The sequence below is a fragment of the Mirounga angustirostris genome, unplaced genomic scaffold (genome assembly GCF_029215605.1).
Source record: "Mirounga angustirostris isolate CCGP_5_RB_7025 unplaced genomic scaffold, mMirAng1.0.hap1 SCAF_2, whole genome shotgun sequence".
Taxonomy (NCBI): Eukaryota; Metazoa; Chordata; class Mammalia; order Carnivora; family Phocidae; genus Mirounga; species Mirounga angustirostris.
In genome coordinates, this window is record NW_026991710.1 from 104,453,971 (window position 1) to 104,468,960 (window position 14,990).

Sequence of the window (14,990 nt, forward strand, 5' to 3'; positions counted from 1 at the left end):
AACAGCCCAGGGGATTCCCTATGTCAGAGGGAACTTGCATTTACCCCTTAAGTTTTTATCCAACACTCATTTCTGATTCTATCAATCACAACTTTCCTAATTTCTATAATCATACATTTTTATTCTTAAGTTACCCATAAAATTCCCCACAGATTTTGTTGATATAAGCCTTCTTTTTATTAATATAAGAGTACAATTATACAGAGGATATTAAAGGGAAAATATCCTCAACATCTCAAACAGATTTCTTAGGTAAAACTGAAGTTTCTCAATTATTCGAATGGTCCTGGACCAACTACATCAAAGACAAACAAAAATGAAATGCTTTGGCATAATTTTTTTTTTCAGATTTATTTATTTATTTTAGAGACAGAGAAAGAGAGCATGAGCTGGAGGCACAGAGGGAGAGGGAGAGAGAATCTCAAGCTGACTACATGCTGAGCTCTGAGTTCTCCACAGGGATCGATCTCACAACCCTGAGATCATGAGCTGACCTGAAACCAAGAGTTAGATGATTAACTGACTGAACCACCCAGATGCCCCGAGCATGAATTGTTTATAAACCTGAACAAATGAGTGATGTGAGTAGGGTAACTTGTTACATAAATACCCATGATTAACATCTATTAATTAATATCAAATAATCCTTACTTTATTTGGTATTTTGAGATGTTTGATCTGTTTCATTTTTTAATCTTTATACAATAATTAGTCTAAAAAATAAGTAGTCTAAAGTTTTATAAGAAATGTCCACTAATTCATTTGAGGTATGTCTAGAATAATAATGTTATGAAAAGAATATTCTCAAAAAAGGTAAAGCCTATATATTCCTTTTTTCACTGAGCAAGTCTAGTGTGATAGGAAAGTAACCTTCCTAAAAGATTCTCTTGAGTATACTACTACTACTTTACAATTTTATCATGTATTAACCTTTCTAAAATACCTAAATAATTAATCTAAAGGAATTTAGGGTAGACAAAAAATACACACACGCATACACACATACATAAGATTGAAACATGGCCTGATTTGACTCATTGTTTTAAGACATGTATTGTCTAGAAACTTGAACAAGCAAATGTTTAGTCATTATCCATAAACTCTTGTTTCAAGAATTGTTATAACCTTCTGTTCTGAAGCAAATTTCTTTTAATACTTAAGTGAAATAACTAACACTGATTTTTAAAATTCATATCTCATGTAAATTCTTATCCATTAAAAAATTAACAATCTGTTATTTTACACATCGATATTATGAGAAAGAGGAAATGTTTTATAACTTGAGTTTCTTCAGGTCTTCAATTTAGACATGATATGTTAACATACAAGTTGCAATTAGTTTCTTTACAAAATAAAGGAGATCAATATGTACACATAGCTTGATCTAAAGAAAAATAAAGTTTTATTAAAGAAAATTTATATGGTTATTAAAATTATACTTTCTTAAAATTCTAGGGAAATATAATACACAATAACATTTGTATATTTCACAGCAAACATCAAGTTTGTCTGTAGAATTGTAGTGATAGTTGTTATTTACTTAGTGTCTTACTGTTTGTGGTTCTCTCCTTTTTCTAACATTTTATTCTTTGCTGTATGCCACCTTGATTTCTGAGCAGGTCTTCTTATTTCCCAGTATTTAACAGATATAAAGACTTCTGTGGATTCTCTTCAAAGTACATACATTCCATTATTTATCTGTACAGTTTCTGAAAGCCTCTCTTATGTAAAACACATAGTGATAGGATAATGGAGGTTTGCAGATATAAATTCTGTCCCTAAGGAACTTGTTCATCTAAAAGGAAAGGTAAGCTACATAAGTAATTTAATACTGTAAAAGGCAGAAACTAATAAATACCAAAATAGAAGTATTGATAAAACGCTGGGAGAATTTAGAGGAGGGACAACTAATGCTCAGAGTAAAGTGTCAAGGACAAGTTTATGAAGGCCATGATATTTCAGCCTGGATGGGAAAACTGTGCTATTTGCATACCACCACGTAGTTGGAGCAAAGGAAACTCCAGGTAAAGATAACAATGTAACAAATAGCGAGGCTGAAACTGTTGAACAATGAAAAGAGAGGAGAACTACATCCACTGAGTACAGCTTGGCAAAAGTTTTACATTCGCCATTAGCTTGAAATAATACAGTTTCAATGCTAATGGCCACAGCTCTATAAAAAGGATTCAAGTGATAGTCAAGAATTCTATATATTCCTGCAGAGAAAACTTTGCCCTTTGCCTATCCCCATTGCCGCTACAATTACAGCTACAACTATCTGCTTTGGGACAATCTGCCTTGGGACCATCAAGACCAATATCTTTACTCACTTTTCTCCTGTTGTTTCAGATAACCTTATAATTTGCAAGTCTGATGGGTAGGATGACCATTTAACAGAATTTTCCTGGGACAGTCCCAGTGTATGCTTTTTTATCTTGTAATTATTATTGGGGCCTCTTTTTAGGTTTTGATAATAAATTATATGGACTTAGAAGGCTCTATAAATCACATTTCTGGCTTTATTTCCTATATGACCCCAAACTCCCGATTCTCTCTTGATACCTTCTGGATTAACCAATGTCAGTTACCTGAAAAATCCCCTCAAACCTTTCTCTGAATATTCCTTTCCTTTTCTCGATCTAACTGCAACCAGGCTCTCCCTGAGTATGTATTTCCACTAAAGTTCTTGCAGGTAAGGGTTATTTTAAATCCCATCCATGCCCCTCCATTCATATGGTGCTGAAGTCATCCTTCTTGGTTCTCATTGATGCTTCCAGAACCTTCTCCTTTATTCTTCCCTGAGAACAATCATCTGAGAATTTTATGATATAGGATTAATACAACAAAACTGTCCCTTCTCTTTGCAGTCATCTACCAGCTCCTGATCCATTCTCCCTCTTTTCTTCAATATTTAATATTTTGTTTCCTTCTGCATTCCACAGTCATAATTCAGGTAAGTAATCCTCCAATGCTTGATCTCTGAGTTGCTGTCCTTTGTCCACTAATGATCTTGCTCCCCCACCTTAGCCACATAATCCCTTTGTTATGACCAAGACCTTGTCATTTTTAGTACCTACAACTTTTCCATAGCCACAATTTCAAGTATCCTAAACCTCCACCCAAACTTCAGCTCATTTTCCACAGTACCCTGACTCCAATAATTTGTTAGCTCCCCTGGGGCTTTGACTTGGCCGTCTTTCCCTGTTTCTCATTTTCTTATATATCCCTCTCCCCAATTTAAGTCTCATGATCAAGCATTACAACCACTATCTTCCATATACCCAAATTCATGCCCAGTTTACTCTATGCCTATACCTATGATGTATGGGATAAAGGAAACACACCTGTGCACACAAACTTGCTGACCTTTCCCACTTCAAATTTACTTTTTTGTTCTTATATTTATTTTTTTAAAGATTTTGTTTATTTATTTGAGAGAGAGCGAAAGTGAGAGAGATCACAGAGGGAGAGGGAGAAGCAGACTCATGGCTGAGCAGGGAGCCCGATGAGGGGCTCGATCCCAGGACCCTCGGATCATGACCTGAGCCGAAGGCAGACGCTTAACCAACTGAGCCACCCGGGCGCCCCTTCACTTCAAATTTAATATCACTAACTCAAATTGTCCCCTAATAATATGGTAATCAAATTAAATTTTCCTAATCCACTCACTTTCCTGCTCTCCTAAACAAGCATTTCATATTTACTCCCCGTTTCTCAGTTTTACTTAATGACCTTGCTTTCAGTTTTGATGAAACTATCTGAAGCCTCAGAAGAAAACTACCACCATCAACTCTCTCCATCTACCTACATCCAGCCACATAAACTTGCCATTTCTCTTGTTACTATACATGAATGCCTGATATTCCAGTTACAGCAAAACCTCCTCATGTAAACTCTGTTCCATTAACTCTCACCATTCAAGGACATTTCTTTTGAAAATCACACTTTCTCCTCCATCATGAGGATTTCTTTCTCTTGAATCTCTCTGTAATATGCCATAATTCCTGATACCTTTAAAAGAAGAAAACTAAACAAGCCAAAATCAAATCCTCTCAACTTCATTTCCATCTTCAATTACCATTTCAGTTCTCTCATTCCTTTTAATAAAATTCTTTGAAACCAATGTCTATGTTCATTGTTTCCAATTCCTTACCTCCCCTTCTTCTTGAAATACTTGAACCAGGCTTTCACCATTACCTCTCTTACATAACTGCCCTTGTCAAAGCCTGGAGTAACTCTCCACTCTGTCAATCCACCTGTCCATTCTCATCCCCATGTTCCTCAATCTGTCAGCAGTATTTGACAGAGTTGGTCACTATCTTCTCTGCAAACACTTTCTTCTCTTGGTTTCTAGGACATGACTTCCTCATGAATTTCCTTTCATCTCTGGCTGTGTTTATTCTCTTCTTCCATAAATAACTTCTCTCCTTCACCTGAGAGTGTTGAAATGGTCCATGCCTTAGTCTTAGACCTCTTTTCTCTTCTATCTACACTCAACCTCTTGGCAATCTCATCCTCTTTCTATATGCAGTGACTCCCAACTCTGTATCTTTTAAGTGAAACTGTGTGCTGAACTGCAGGCTCATGTATTCAACTCCTTTGTCAGTATCTGCATTTGGATAGGCATCTCAAATGTAACGTCGAAAAGTGAGCTGCTGATAGCTCTCACCTTAAAGATCTACTCCTTTGGGGCGCCTGAGTGGCTCAGTCGTTAAGCGTCTGCCTTCGGCTTGGGTCATGATCCTGGAGTCCTGGGATCGAGCCCCTCATCAGGCTCCCTGCTCGGCCAGGGGCCTGCTCCTCCCTCTCCCACTCCCCCTGCTTATGTTCCTTCTCTAGCTGTCTCTCTCTCTCTCTGTCAAATAAATAAAATAAAATCTTTTTTTTTTAAAAAAAAAAAAGATCTACTCCTTTTTTAATCTATCTCATTTCATTTAAAGTCAACTCACTCCTTCATTTTGCTCAGCCAAAATGTTAAAGTCATCTTTGACTCCTCTGTATTTTCCTCATGAGCAAATGTGTATTGTGCGCATTCTAAGCACTATGTATTCTTCTATGTGCTGGAACTACAATAGTGAAGTGAAATTAGACCAGAATTCCTGGTCTCATAGGGCATAAATACTAGTTGACAAAGTCAGACAATAAACAAAATAAAATTATAAACTATATAGTATTTTATAATGTTACTAGTAGTATGATGAAAAATTAACAAGGGTGGGAGACGAAGAGTGCTATGGGTGTAATTAGAAATTTTAAATCAGATACCATGGAAGTCTTTACAAAGAAAATAACAACTGAGTGAAGACTTGAAATATATGAGAAATTGGAGCATGTGGATTTTTAGGAAAAGAACATTCCACTTGGAAGAAATACTGAGTGCAAGCATTCTGAGTCAAGAGTGGGCCATATATGTTCTTGAAACAGTAAGCAGGCCAGTATGGCTAGAGCAATGGGAGCATGAGGAAATGAGGGTTGTGAATTAGGTGAGAGCCAGGTCATGGAGCGACTAATCTTTCATTTTTACAGAGTGAGATAGGAAACGACTGGAGGGTTTTGAGCAGAAGAAAATCATCATTTGACAGAATTACTCTGTATTATCTTTGAGAAGAACTTATATTAAGGCAATGGTATAATCAGAAAGATGAGTTTGAAAACTACTACAATGATCTTATATAGTTTATATAATTCACTTTATGTAATTCACTTTATTCTTTTTTTTTTAATTCACTTTATTCTAATAACAACTCCTTGGAAGGGATATTATTTTATATATACTTTATATAATTCACTTTATTCTAGTAACTCCTTGGAAGGGATAATATTTTTCATAATAGTGAAGGAATACTCAACATATTTAATGATGAATAAGTCCCAGACACTGGCAAACTATAAGAGTCACCAGTCTTAATTACCTAATAGAGCCCTGCCCATGGAAATGAGGTGAACACCAGCCCTGCTAGGCTGAGTAGGGATAGGTACAATGTATGAACTCCTAAATGAAAGAGATTGCAGCTCCTATTCTGTAATACTTATTAAAGTGTTTTTCTTGTTGGGTCTTATAATATATATAGTCAACCTCAGCCCACTGCATAAATTTGAACTTCTGAAACAATTTTATAATCTCTAGAAGTTTACATGCCCTATAAATGCTAAAAAACTAAATTCATAACACAGAAACAGGGCATTTAGAAAAATTACTAATTTTTAAAATTTATTAGTCACTTAACAAAATTGGGATCTTATACTAAATAATGATGTAATCTTTAGTTTAATTTATCCCACTCTATGCTATTACATATTATACATATATATCATTAAAAATTTATAATTTTAATACACCATAACTTTAATGATTTTTAGAAAAGGAGGATTGATTCTTTAGAGGCTACAGTTTCCTTGACCTAAATATCATTTCTCTATTTAGTGAAAAGAACTAATCTTAACAGAAAAAATATATGCATATTTCTTGTACATTTTAATTGCTCTCTGCATTGTTAATTAATTGAGCTAATACTTTTTTTTTATCTAACTGTTAATCAGACATTGGTGATTTGTTCGCCTCACCAGACAACTTAAAGCAACACTATCCATACTTTTGACTGTAAACTATCTATAAATAGCCAAATTGCTCCAAGCCAAGAATGAGGTCATTTTATGATACACTCAATAAGTCCTGCTTTGTTTTGTAACTTTTCTAGTATATTGTTGGGTTTAAAAATTATATAGAATAGACATTTTCTGTGCAAGTATACTTCAATACTTTTCCCCACGCTTACTATAAAATACAAGTCAAAACACAGAAGTGATTTTTTTTTTTTTTACACAGAAATGGGATTATACTATCCATACTAATCTGGAAAACTATTTTTTCCCATTTCCCAATTTATCACAGTCGTTTTCCCAGGTCAACACTTACAAAGCTAACTTAATATTTTAAATGGAAGCATAACATTTCCTATGGCCATTCTGATTATTCCTTTTCTAAAAAATAATTTCATTACAGGTCTACAATATCTTATTTGCAATTCCAAAATTAATTTTTTTCTCACTCAAATGGGAAATCTAACCTGAGGCAATATGATATCATGTATTATCTTTCTTTAAACTACTTAATTTGAATATTCATACATTTTGCTGAAAAAATATGAATGTGCTTGATTATGAGGTGCTGCTCCTGGACTCCTAGTGGTATTAATAATATATGAGGGGGCGCCTGGGTGGCTCAGTTGGTTAAGCGACTGCCTTCGGCTCAGGTCATGATCCTGGAGTCCCGGGATCAAGTCCCACATCAGGCTCCCTGCTCGGCAGGGAGTCTGCTTCTCCCTCTGACCCTCGCCCCTCTCATTCTTTCTCTGTCATTCTCTCTCTCTCAAAAATAATAAAAAAAAATAATAATATATGAGATATGCTTTATATTATTGCTTTAAGAATACCAAAACATCAGAATTTTTAAGTGTATCTGGCCCCAAGGGTTTTGGTTAATGGTTTGTAGATCTGTATAAAGAATGCTACAATAAATATCTTTTTACCTATCTAATTAAAGACCGGGATTTTAGTTTTTATACTCTAGATTTCTAGAAGTGAAATTATTGGATCATAGATTATGCATTTCTTCAATTCTTTAATGCCCTAAATTGCTTTCAGAAATCTTGTAATCCCCATTTTTAACAAATATGTGCTTATATGTTTCTATTTCTCATGGTTTCACCAGCAAAATATTTAGACAAACTTTTAATATAATAACTACATCGACTATCTTAATTTCTATACTGATATTTCTCAGACTAAATCTGCCATACTAGGATTACGATTCACAAAATTTCATAAATAATCCTAATACCCAGCAGACGATTTCGAAGAGTGGCTCAGGATGTGTGAAGCATAAATGTCACTTGTAGTAATTATATTACAAAGAGCTTTCTTCTAATCATTTCCAACATTTACCTGTTACCTCATTTCATTTACCTTTATTTCCTGGATTACCATCCTTTTGATGCTATTGTCTGTTAACTGTACAATTAACAATAACTCACGTTAGTCTGTTCTCTTTTCCTTCATACTTCTCTCTCTTCAGTTTCATTGGAGATTACTCTTCTGAGTGCACTTTAACTTTAGATATTGCCTTTTTGCTTCCTCAATGTTTTACCTCTTGGAGCATTTCCTTTTCTTTTCTTTTCTTTTTTTTTTTAAGATTTATTTATTTATTTGACAGAGAGAGACACAGCGAGAGAGGGAACACAAGCAGGGGGAGTAGGAGAGGGAGAAGCAGGCTTCCCCGCGGTGCAGGGAGCCCGACACGGGGCTCGATCCCAGGACCCTGGGACCATGACCTGAGCCGAAGGCAGACGCTTAACAACTGAGCCGCCTAGGTGCCCCTCTGTGAGCATTTTCACCTACTATAGTATTGAGCTAATAATCCCACATTTATTTCTCCACACTAAAATATTCCCCTGGTTTCACACACATACTGGTACCGACTGTGACGTATAATATCTGTGCTATATACTCTACTGGAATATCCCATATGCATTTCATACCCCACTTTTTCCTCAGCATCTGCCTTCTCAAAATGCTTTTTTAACATCTTATATATCACAGGAGCTAGCAATGCCTGGCATTTAACAGAGTCAAGAAATATTTTATAAATACCTGAATACAAAGCAATAGTGCTTTAAATAAAAATATTTCTTTTTTTTAAGATTTTATTTATTTATTTGAGAGAGAGAATGAGAGACAGAGAGCATGAGAGTGGGGAGGGTCAGAGGGAGAAGCAAACTCCCTGCCGAGCAGGGAGCCCGATGCGGGACTCGATCCCGGGACTCCAGGATCATGACCTGAGCTGAAGGCAGTCGCTCAAACCAACTGAGCCACCCAGGCGCCCTAAATAAAAATATTTTCATAGTCATTATCTAACACCCAGAATGTCCAACACTCACAATAATTTTTTGATAAGGGCAGGATAATTTCAAAGAAGTTAAGCAGCTTTAAAAAGGGCATAAGGCAGAATCAGGAATAAAATCAAGTTTTCCGGTTTTAAATCAGTATCTCTATTTCATCATGGAGATTTTAACTGATGAGCCCTTATTTTATTCACTTTTATAAAGTATATATTGATACTTTTGTACTGTAGCTTAAACATATTGTAAAAAATATAAAATCATGCTGAACACTAAATAGATTAGAGAATTGAGAGTGGACAATGAATGTGAAAATCCTAAAATTATTACATTACGATGTATACACAGATAAATGTATGGGTGTAAGCATGTTTCTAAATTACTTTTTTTTTTTTTTTTTTTTTACTTACAAGCATTTTCACTGGAAATCAAAGACAATGGCAGAGCCCTCCGAGCCAGAACAAGATGCCTTTAGTGTTGGTCTGCCCATGTAGTGTCCAGTGATAATGTGGACAGAAGTAGATGGTTTTGATTTTTCCAAGAGAATATATTTTATTGTATGCGGCATGAGAGTACAAAGAAATATCGCCTGATTTCATGACTAGTACGCATGAATCACAATCACTTCTTTGAATTCTTTCAAAGAGGTCAAAATCAATCCAAGGATACAACCTTTTCCTATTTCATAATATTGCTGAAAGTGTGTGAGCAGCAGATATGACTGTGCCTCTTTCTACTTGTGGGAACATTGCAGCCTATCCATTATCCAGTTGTTCCTTCCTGCTTCTGCCCTATGTTGGCGGAATAGTATTTTCCCACACTGGTTTTCTTCAGATGACTCAGTAAATCCTTCGGCTCTGAGTAAAGCTCTCTGCACACCACCCCTTCCCAGGGTGTACAGAATGCACGCCCGTGGAGCATACATGTCAGGATTTGATCAAGAAGCTGAATATGGCTCGGCGCCTGGTTTGCATTTTATGGTCACAAAAAACACTGGGCGAAACCATCATTCTGCAGATCTTTTACTTGCTTGGAGCATCATGCCATTGCTGAGAACACCGGGGTTCCAGAGAACTCTCTGGCCTTTTCAACTGACTTCCTCTGTGCTTCATCCAGACCATCATTTCTCAGTGCATTTTTTAAAAGATATATTGCTTATTAACAACCTTTTTAAAAGGCAGGAGATTGTGAAGACCCATAATCTCTTCTGCAAATCTAACATGAAATTTTTGGAGATAAAAACCTAACCTGACTAGACATGAGGTTATTCATAATCTTTATTTATCCTGTTTAGTGTGACTATGCATTCAGGTCCCTGCAGAAATATTAATTTGTTTGATTATTGGGTGCCACCTAAGACATAATTCATTGGAAGTGCTATAATAATATACAGTATGTGTACCATATTACCTTTCCAAAATTAAAAAAAAAAAAACAAACTGAATTTCAAATCACATCTAGTTCCAAGGGTTTGAAGTAAGAGAGTGTGGACCTATAAATATATACTAACTTACATCTATGCACTAGCCTGGAAAGATTACTGTGATATACTAGGTCTTAAAAACGTTTTTGAAGAATGGCATAATTCCATTAAAAACAAATACATATATATTTGTGTGCATGGGATGTATGGTTACATATAAGTATAAATATAAGTATAAATATAAAGATGACTAGAAGCTTATGGTATTCTAGTGTATATTCTATTTTATATTGTTTCATACAAGTCAATGTCTTCATACACAAGTACATAAATTTTCCTTGAATAGTTGGATTAGGTGGGGTTAGGGCACATGAGGGAGGAGGCAGTTGTATCATATTGTTTTACTACAAATATAATTATTTCTAATTCTGCTACTATTAGCAAAAACATGTGTTAAGTACTTACTATACGGCAGATATTGAAATAAGCATTTGCATTAATCATTTAATATTTAATAAAATTCTTTGGAATAGGTAATATTATTTACATTTATTACATTTATTTAATTTAATACACTTTCTACTCTGAGTTTTTATTTTTTTATTATATTTTTAAAGATTTTATTTATTTGACAGAGAGAGACACAGCAAGAGAGGGAACACAGCAGGGGGAGTGGGAGAGGGAGAAGCAGGCTTCCCGCCAAGCAGGGAGCCCGATGCGGGGCTCGATCCCAGGACCCTGGGATCATGACCTGAGCCGAAGACAGAGGCTTAACAACTGAGCCACGCAGGCGCCCCTCTACTCTGAGTTTTTAAAAGGTTACCAAAAAGCATAAGACCTAAAAAATGGCAAAAATTTCCATTTTGCCTACATAAAATTATAAAATTTGTTAATTATTTTAAGCTATATTAAAAAGAGATTCAATTTTTACATGTAATAAATTGTCTTTAGTATATTTATTAAAAAATATCCATAAGTAAGAGTAATAAGTAGTAATGTTTAGCAACCAGCCTGTAGGATGTGGGGTGGGGGAACAGAAGGAAAGGGAAGCCTGATATATTGCATTTGTCCATTTATAGAATATAAATACTCCCATCATTGTCAATTTCAAGCTATCCCACATGACACCATTGAAGACGGGGTTGCAATGAGATATATGTGATTGCTCTTGGGATCCAGTGTAGGCTGGCTCTAGTGACCCTTGGAAGGATAACTCAATAACCCCAGAGATGATGAAATTCATTTTAAAACAGAAATATAAATGCCTATGCTAAAATGTTTTAGATGTGCTCATTAAAAAGGAAAGAAAAATGCAAGTAAAACAAAACAAAGCAAACAGGTACAAACAAGATTATTTTAATTAAGTTCATTACATTTTTAATATACAAATATAATTTTTAGCCCAGAGTTTTTTAAAGACAAATAAGTAGCTATAATTATTGAATATAATTGCATCTATCTGAACGGTCAACATAATTAACCATGCTCACGAGTTTTAAGAAGTGGGTTTTTTTTGAGGTAGCGCAATACACTTCAAGTCACAGTATTCAAGGAGTGAGCACATGGAGACCATGTCATTTCTTTTTTTTTTAAGATTTTATTTATTTATTTGAGACAGAGAGAATGAGAGACAGAGAGCATGAGAGGGAGGAGGGTCAGAGGGAGAAGCAGACTCCCTGCCGAGCAGGGAGCCCGATGCGGGACTCGATCCCGAGACTCCAGGATCATGACCTGAGCTGAAGGCAGTCGCTTAACCAACTGAGCCACCCAGGCACCCAACAATGTCATTTCAACAGCATATTTCAAACCTCTGATTTCTTAGGCTAGTGCTTAGAAAGCTCTGAAGAATGTCACCTAGTTTCTCCCTAATGAATATTTAAGATCTCCTTTTAGTAAAGTGAATGAGAAGATTAGGAAGGAAAAGAAATGCTGACTGTCATATGGACTACTCTGAGGAAAGGTAGAATTACTTGGATCTTTAAAGTGGTATTGGTAGAGTCATGACTCTTAGAATCCAGGTAAATTTTTCAATATAATTGTTACATAATTGTTAATAATATACATGAAAAATAGAATACCCTTATCCAGAAGTTATTTATGAGGTGGCAAAAGTAGTACATACTCCTTTCTTCTAAGTAATAGTTTAGATATAAAAATATTAATAAGGAATAACACTCATGATGATTAATTTTATGTGTCAATTTGACTGGTACACGAGGTACCCAGGCATTTGGTCAAACATTATTCGGGGTGTGTCTTTGAGGGTATTTCTGAATGAGGATAGCATTTAAATCAGTAGACTGATAAAGCAGAATGCCCATCCTAATATATGTAGACCTCATCCAATGAGTTGAAGATCTGAATAGAACAAAAGGCTGAGTAAAAGATAATTCCTTTTGCCTAACTGTGTTAGAGCTGGGACATTGCCTTTTCCTGCCTTTGACCCCAAACTGAAATATCAGGTCTCCTGGATCTCCAGTTTGCTGACAGAAAGTCTTTGGACTTGTCAGCCTCCATAACTGCCTAAGCCAATTCCTTATATTATGTATATATGTAACATATACATATAATTATACATTATATACATATATGCATACACATATACACACACTTCTGTTTCTCTCAAGAAACATAATACAGTATTTAATTAATTTTGTTTGAAGAAAATCAATGTAAAAGATTAAAATAACAATGAAATTCAATATGATCAACATGATTCACCCCCACCACCCTGTTATCTCTCTATCTCACTCTCTCTTTTTTTCCCTCATTTGTTTCACTCCAGCCACATTGGCTTTCTTGTTCCTTGAATATGCCTGACACATTATTGCTTAAGGTATTTCCACCAGGTATTCACAGATCAGGTATCTGATTTTCTATTAGATAGTCACAGGAGAAACTCCCTCAACTGCTTCAGGTTTTTATTCAAATGTCTTTTTTTTTTTTTTTTAGTAAGACCCTCCCTCATCCTTCTATTTAATATTCCAAGAGACTAACCAAAAACTGACCTAATTGTAGCCCCCTACCTTTGCTGCTTTATTTTTTCTCCTTAATATTTATCAGTATATAATATACTATATGTAATATGTGTTTACATATATAATAAATATTAGATAGATACATAGGCACATAGATTTTAGTGGAGGAGAGACAATAAACTATATTTATATCTACCTCAACCTGTTCTGTTTTCTGTATTGCTATATGTCTAGTGATGAGAATGGTGATTGACACTGAGTAGATGCTAACAAATATTGAATAAATAAATGACTCCTCCATGTGACAGATGTTCTGTATGTAGGAAACTATGTAAAAAAACTGTATACAACAAACAACAGACGTTTCAACAATTAAGAAACTAAAAGAAGAGTAATGATGATATTGATTGAAACCAATTAATGTAATCCCACACATAGTCTAATGAAGAAATATCAAATGATAATATCAATAGATGAAGAAAAAGCATTTAATAAAATCCAACACCCATTCGTGATAACAACTCTCAGAAAACTCAGAATAGATGAAGACTTCCTCAGCTTGATGATAAAGAATCTAAAAAAAAATGTACAGCTAATATACTAAATGCTGACAAACTTGAAGATTTCCTGTTTCAAGCAAAGAATCCGGTAAAGATTTTTTCTTCTCACCTCTGCTTTTCAACATCATACTGGAAATTCAAGGTAATGCAATAAAACAAGAAAAAGAAACAAATGGCATACTGATTGGGAAGGAAGAAATAAAATGTCTTTGTACACAGATGACATAATTATCTAAGTAGGAAATCCAAAAGAATCAAAAAAATTCTTAGAATTAATACATGATTATAAGAAGTTTGCAGGATATAAGGTTAATATATATAAGGCAATGGCTTCCTATATAATGAACACTGGAATTTGAAGTTAAAAACACATTACTATTTACATTAGCCCGAGAAAAATGAAAGATTTCATTTATTTGAAAAAGAGAAACAGTGAGAGAGGGAACACAAGCAGGGGGAGTGGGAGAGGGAGAAGCAGGCCTCCTGCTGAGCAGGGAGCTCAATGTGGGGCTCGATCCCAGGACCCTGGGATCATGACCTGAGCAGAAGGCAGATGCTTAACAACTGAGACACCCAGGTGCCCCCCAAATGAAATATTTTGATTAAAACTAACAAAATGTGTACAAGAATGATGAGGAAAACTGCAAAACTCTGATGAAAGATACCAAAAAAGAACCAAATAAATAGAGAGATAATTTCATGTGCAAAAATAGGAAGATGCAATACTCATTCTAAAGTTTTTATGGAGAGACAGCAGACCAAGAACATCCAACTCAGTGTTGAAGGAGAAGAACAAAGTTGAAGGACTAACACTCCCCAACTTGATGATTTACTATAAAGCTATAGTAATCAAGAGAGCGTGATATTAATAATACATAAATAGACAAATTGGTCAATGGAACACAAGAGAAAATCCAGAAATACACCCACACAAATATAAACAACTGATCTTTGACAACAGAGTAAAGGCAATATTATGGAACAGAGACAGTCTTTTCAAAAAATAGTACTGAAAAAACTAGACATTCACATGGAAAAAAAAAATGAATCTAGACACAGACCTTATACCCTTCACAAAAACTAACTCAAAATGGATCATAGACCTAAATGTAAATACTAAGTTATAAAACTC